This window comes from Pan paniscus, chromosome X (assembly GCF_029289425.2).
Source record: "Pan paniscus chromosome X, NHGRI_mPanPan1-v2.0_pri, whole genome shotgun sequence".
NCBI lineage: Eukaryota > Metazoa > Chordata > Mammalia > Primates > Hominidae > Pan > Pan paniscus.
This window is the reverse complement of record NC_073272.2, coordinates 75,955,348-75,961,242: the sequence shown is the minus strand read 5'-3', so window position 1 is coordinate 75,961,242 and position 5,895 is coordinate 75,955,348. Positions and strand designations below refer to the sequence as shown.

Below are 5,895 nucleotides of genomic sequence, written 5' to 3'. Positions count from 1 at the left end.
CAGTGGCATAATCTTGGCTCAGTGCAACCTCTGCCTTTTGAGTTCAAGTGATTCTCCTCCCTTAGTCTCTAGAGTACCTGGGGTTTCAGGCACGCATCACCATGCCAGGCTATTTTATTTTATTTTATTTGGATTTTTAGTAGGGATGGGGTTTCACCATGTTGACCAGGCTGGTCTTGACCTCCTGGCCTCAAGTGATCCACTGGACTCAGCCTCCCAAAATGCTGGGACTACAGGCATGATCCACCGTGCCCGGCTCCACATAAACTTTAGAATTGTTTATTCTAAAGTTGTGAAAAATGTCATTAGTAAATTGATATTAACTGCATTGAATCCATAGACTGCTTTGGGCAGTGTGGTCATTTTAATAATATTTATTCTTCTAATTGATGAGTATGGGACATTTTTCCATTTGTATCATCTACAATTTCCTTCATCAATGATTTCTAGTTCTCCTTGTAGAGACTTTACCTTCTTACTTAAATGTATTCTGGCTTTCTTAAGGCCATTGTAAATAAAATTTCATTCTCAGTTTGGTTCTCAGCTTGATTGTTATTGGTGTATGAAAATGCTACTAATTTGTGTACACTGATTCTTTATTCTGAAACTTTGACTGCAGATTTTGTCAGTTCTAAGAGCCTTTTGGTGGAGTCCTCAGAGTGTTCTAGGTATAAAATCATATCAGTAAAAATAGGTAATTTGATTTAAGTTCTTATTTGAATGTCTTTTATTGCTTTCACTTGTCTCATTGCTCTGTAGGATTTCTAGAACTATGTTGAATAGGAGTGGTGAGAGTGCACAACCTCATCTTGTTTTAGTCTGAGAGAAAATGCTCCCCACTTTTTCCATTTAGTATAATGTTGGCTGTGGGTTTGTAATATAAGGCTCTTATTATTTTGACATATGTTTCTTTAATGTCTAGTTTGGTTTTTTAGTGTTTTTATCGTGAAGGAATGTTGGACTTCGTGGAATCCATTTTCTGCATCTATTGAGATGATTATATGGTTTTTATTTTTAAATCTGTTTATGTGGTGATTGATTTATTGATTTGTATGCCTTGAACCATCTTTGCATCTCTGGGAGAAAATCCATTTGATCACAATGTATTATCTTTTTGATGTGCTATTGGAATTGACTTGTTAGTATTTTGCTCAGGATTTTTTCATTTATGTTCACCGTGGATATTTGTCTGTAGTTTTCTTTCTTGTTATTGTGTGTTTGCCTGATTTGGTATCAGAGTGATACAGGCTTTGTAGTATGAGTTAGGGAGAAATCTCTCCTCTTTAGTATTTTTGAATAGTTTTAGTAGAATTGGTACTAGAGCTTGCATGTACATCCGGCAAAATTTGGCTATGAATCTGTTTAGTCCTGGTCTTCTTTGTTGAAAACTTTTACTACTGATTTGATTTAATTGCTCATTATTGGTCTGTTCAGGATTTCTGCTTCTATTTTTAATTATCTATTTTAATTTTTGTGAGTACATAGTAGGTGTATATATTTGTGAAGTAAATTAGATGTTTTGGTACAGGCACATAATGCATAATAATCACATTATAGAAAATGGAGCATCCATTCCCTGAAATATATATCTTTTGTGTTACAAACAATCCAATTATAACTCTTTTTAGTTATTCTAAAATGTGCAATTAAATTACTGTGTTAGACTGTTCTCACATGGTTATAAAGAAATACCTGAGACTGGGTAATTTATAAAGAAGGTTTTGACACAGCTGACATTGTCTCCTCCACACGCTGTTACAGCACTTTCCAGAGCCTTCTCTCTCCTGTGCAAAATAGCAACTCTTAAGGAAAAACTCATTGTACCAGTTGCGGAAGAAGAAGCAACAGTCCAAAACAATAAGATCACTGTAGTGAGTGTTGGACAAGTTGGTATGGCGTGTGCTATCAGCATTCTGGGAAAATCTCTGGCTGATGAATTTGCTTTTGTGGATGTTTTGGAAGATAAGCTTAAAGGAGAAATGATGGATCTGCAGCATGAGAGCTTATTTCTCAAGACGCTTAAAATTGTGGCAGATAAAGATTATTCTGTGACTGCCAGTTATAAGATTGTAGTGGTAACTGCAGGAGTCCTTCAGCAAGAGGGGGAGAGGCGTCTCAATTTGGTGCAGAAAAAATGTTAATGTCTTCAAATTCATTATTCCTCAAACTGTCAAGTACACTTTTGATTGCACATAATTGTGGTTTCCAACCTAGGGGACATTCTTACATATGTTACCTGGAAAATAAGTGGATTACTCAAACACCATGTGATTGGAAGTGGATGTAATCCGGATTCTGCTAGATTTCACTGCCTTATGGATGAAAAATTTGGCATTCATCCCAGCAGCTGCCATGGAAGGATTTTGGGGGAACATAGTGACTCAAGTGTGGCTGTGTGGATTGGCATGAATGTGACAGGTTTTTCTCTCCAGGAATTGAATCCAGAAATAGGAACTGACAATGATAGTGAAAATTGGAAAGAAGTGCATAAGATGGTGGTTGAAAATGCCTATGAAGTCAACAAACTAAATGGATATACCCACTGGGATACTGGATTAAGTGTGGCTGATCTCATTGAATCCATGTTGAAAAATCTATCCAGGATTCATCTCGTGTCAACAATGGTAAAGGGGATGTATGGCATCGAGAATGAAGTCTTCCTGAGCCTTCCATATATCCTCAATGCCCGGGGATTAACCAGCGTTATCAACCAGAAGCTAAAGGATGATGAGGTTGCTCAGTTCAAGAAAAGTACAGATACCCCGTGGGACATACAGAAGGACCTAAAAGACCTGTGACTACTGAGCTCTAGGCTGTAGAAATTTAAAAACTACAATGTGATTAACTCTGAGCCTTTAGTTTTCATCCATTTACTGGATCCCAGTTTGCTTTGATCTTCTTTAACGTGAATTTGGGCTCACAGAATCAAAGCCTATGCTTGGTTTAATGCTTGCAGTATGAGTTCTTGAACAAATAAAATTAACTATTGTAGTGTGTTTCTGAAAAAAAAAAGGGAAAGCAAGAAGGTTTAATTGGCTCATGATTCTGCAGGTTGTACAGAAAGCATAGCATCATCTGCTTCTGAGGAAGCCTCAGGAAGCTTCTCATCATGGCAGAAGGCAAAGGGAGAGCCGTAACATCACATGGTGAAAGCAGGAGCAACAGAGTGAGAGGAGAGGTGCTATACACTTTAAAATGACCAGCTCTCACAAGAATTCACTCACTATTATGAGAGTACCAAGGGGGAATACTGCTAAACCATTCATGAGAAGTCCACCCCCATGATTAAATCACCTCTCACCAGGTCCCACCTCCAACACTGGGGATTACATTTCAATATAAGATTTGGATAGGAACACACATACAAACAATATCAATTATAATTGACTGTAGCCCCCCTGTTGTACTATCACATACTAGGTTTTATTCATTCTTTCTATTTTTTTATACCCATTAACTATCCCTACATCCTCCCCAACCCCCTCCTACCCTTCCCAGCCTCTGGTAACAATCCTTCTACTCACTATCTCAATGAATTTATTTTTTTCTATTTCTTCCTGGTCAATATTGGTAGGTTTTATGTTTTCAGAAATTTATTTATTTCCTCTAGATTTTTTAGTTTGTGCACATAGCAATGTACATAGTAGTCTCTGATGATCATTTTGTATTTCTGTGGAATCTATTGTGACCTCTATTATTTCTTCTAATATTTATTTGAATCTTCTCTTTCTTCTTGGTTAATCTAGCTAGTGGTCTATAAATTTCATTATTATTTCCAAGAACAAATTTTTGTTAATAATTTGCACGGTTTTTGTGGTCTCAGTCTTGTTTATTATTGCTATAATCTTTGTAACTTCTTTTCTTAAGCTAACTTTGTATTTAGTTTGTTCTTGTTTCTCAAATTGCTTGAGGTGCAATGTTAAGTTGTTCATTTGAGATCTTTCTATGCCTTTGATGTAGGCATTTAATGCTGTCAACTTTCCTCTTAACACTACTTTTGCTGTATCCCAGAGGTTTTGCTATGTTGTATCTCTATTTTTGTTCATTTAAAAAACTTGTTTTATTTCTGCCTTAATTTTGTTGTTTACTCAAAAGTTATTCAGGAACAAGTTGTTTAGCTTCAGTGTACTTGTATAGTTTTGAGAGTTCCATTCGGAATTGTTTCTAATTTTATTTTATTGTGGTCCAAGATGATACTTGATAGAATTTTGCTTTTTATTGAATATATTGACTTGTTTTATGGCCAAGGATAGGACCAATTTTGGAGGATGTTCCATGTGCAGATGAGAAAAAGTGTATTCTGCAGTTGCTGGGTAGAATGTTCTGTAAATGATGTAAATGTCTATTAGTTCCAATTGGTCAACAGTCTAGTTTAACTATAATTTTTTGTTAATTTTCTGCCTTGATGCTCTGCCTAGTGTTGTCAGTGTGGTGCTAAAGTCCCCCACTATTATTTTATTGCTGTTCATTTCTTTTTTTAAGCCTAGTGGTAGTTGTTTTATGAATCTGAGTGCTATTGTATTTAATGCATACATATTTAGAATACTTGTTCTATTGACCACTTTATCATTATACAAGGCTCTCCTTTGTCCTTTTTTAACTGTTGTTGATTTACAGTTTGTTTTATGTTTTATGTGATATATGAACAGCTGCTCCTAGTTACTTTTTTTCATGTATGTGATATATCTTTTCTCACATCTTTACTTTAAATCTGTAGGTGCCTTTAGCCATTTTCTGTGTCTCTTGTAGGTAGAAGGTGGTTGAGTCTTTTTCATTGTATCCAATTTGCCAGTCTATATCTTTTAAGTGGAACATTTAAACCAGGTGTGTTTAGAGTTAATATTGGTATCAGTGAGGTTTTCTTTTTGTGATAGTGTTTTTAGTTAGCTAATTTATAGTCTCCATTTTGTGACAGCTTTATAGGATGTGAATTTTGCACTTACATGTGATTTTATGATTATGAATATCATCCTTTTGCTTTCATGCTTCCAACTCCTTTGAATATTTCTTGTAGGGCTGATCTAGTGGTGATAAATTCCTTTAGCATTTGCTTATCTTTGAAAGACTTTTTTCACCCTCATTTATGAAACTTAGTTTGGCAGGATATAAAATTTTGACTGGCATTTATTTCTTTAAGAAGGCTAAAAAGGTCTGTCTCGCTGGCATTCCAGGCGCCACTGGGTTATGAAAAAAACTCTTGCAGGTAGTTTGGTGTCTGTCCAAATGGCTGCCCAGTTTTGTGCTAAAAACTCAGGGCCCTGGTGGCATAGGCACCTAAGGGAATCTCCTGGTCTGTGGGTTGTGAAGACTGTGGAAAAAGCATAGTATCTGGGGCCAGAGTGCACTACCCCTCATGGCACAGCCCCTCACAGCTTCCCTTGGCTAGGGGAGGGAGTTACCTGACTCCTTGTGCTTCCTGGGTGAGGCAACACCCCAGCCTGCTTCTGCTCACCCTCTGTGGGCTGCACCCACTGTCTAACCAGTCCCAATGAGATGAGCCAGATACCTCAATTGGAAATGCAGAAATCATCCACCTTTTGCATTGATCTTGCTGGGAGCTGCAGACCAGAGTTGTTCCTATTTGGCCATCTTGACAGTCACCAGCCCCCCCATCTCTTATAGCTTGTAGGCTTTCTGCTGAGAAATCTGCTGTTAATCTGACAGACTTTTCTTTATAGGTTACTTTGTGCTTTTTATTCTTTCTTTTGTCTTAACTTTGGATAAGGAAACTGTGGTATACATATATGATGGAATACTACTCAGGGATTTTTGTCACCAGCAGGTGTGTTTTGCAAGAGCTCCTGAAAGAATCACTAAATATGGAAAGGAAATACTGGTACCAACAACTGCAAAAACACATTAAACTATAAAGACCAATAAAACTATGAAGAAACT

The 5,895-nt window shown here is 36.8% G+C and overlaps 1 pseudogene; it reads left to right on the top strand.

Annotated features, from left to right (window-relative positions):
- The first annotated feature begins 1,772 nt into the window (after positions 1 to 1,772).
- On the top strand, positions 1,773 to 2,858 carry LOC100980911 (L-lactate dehydrogenase B chain-like; annotated as a pseudogene).
- The last annotated feature ends 3,037 nt before the right edge of the window (positions 2,859 to 5,895 follow it).